Below are 585 nucleotides of genomic sequence, written 5' to 3' on the forward strand. Positions count from 1 at the left end.
TATATATATATATATTTATATATATAGATAGATAGATGGATGGATACTTCCATATCTGCATACACGGTGCATCTACGACAAACAGTGATTCTGGACAAATCCGCGCACGTATATATTCAAATAAAATATTCAGAGAATTTTTACAGAAGAAAGAAAAACAGCTTAAGATTCTTAAAACTATCAATTAGCAGAAAATGTGTTTTCCTTTTCAAATTAAGGGTAGATGATTTTTTTTTTGGGTTTACATTTTGACGAATAAACCATCGAATTTTGGTATCATGCATGTGCGTACGTAGAATCCTGTGCGTGTGTATGTGTGTATGTGTGTGTGATTGAGTGAGTCCGTTTCAGCCTTCATTGGATAATGATAGCATTAATAAATCAATAGGAAACGACACAAAAATACATTCTAAATATACGTATCCATACGCGAACTTTTATATGTATTTGTGTATGTGTATAACTACTTAGTTGTGCAGATACAGAGATATTTGCATATATATATGTATATATATATATATGTGTGTGTGTGTGTGTATACATATATATATGTAAATATATATATATATGCATACACACACACAC

This window comes from Octopus bimaculoides, chromosome 19 (assembly GCF_001194135.2).
Source record: "Octopus bimaculoides isolate UCB-OBI-ISO-001 chromosome 19, ASM119413v2, whole genome shotgun sequence".
Classification (NCBI taxonomy): Eukaryota; Metazoa; Mollusca; class Cephalopoda; order Octopoda; family Octopodidae; genus Octopus; species Octopus bimaculoides.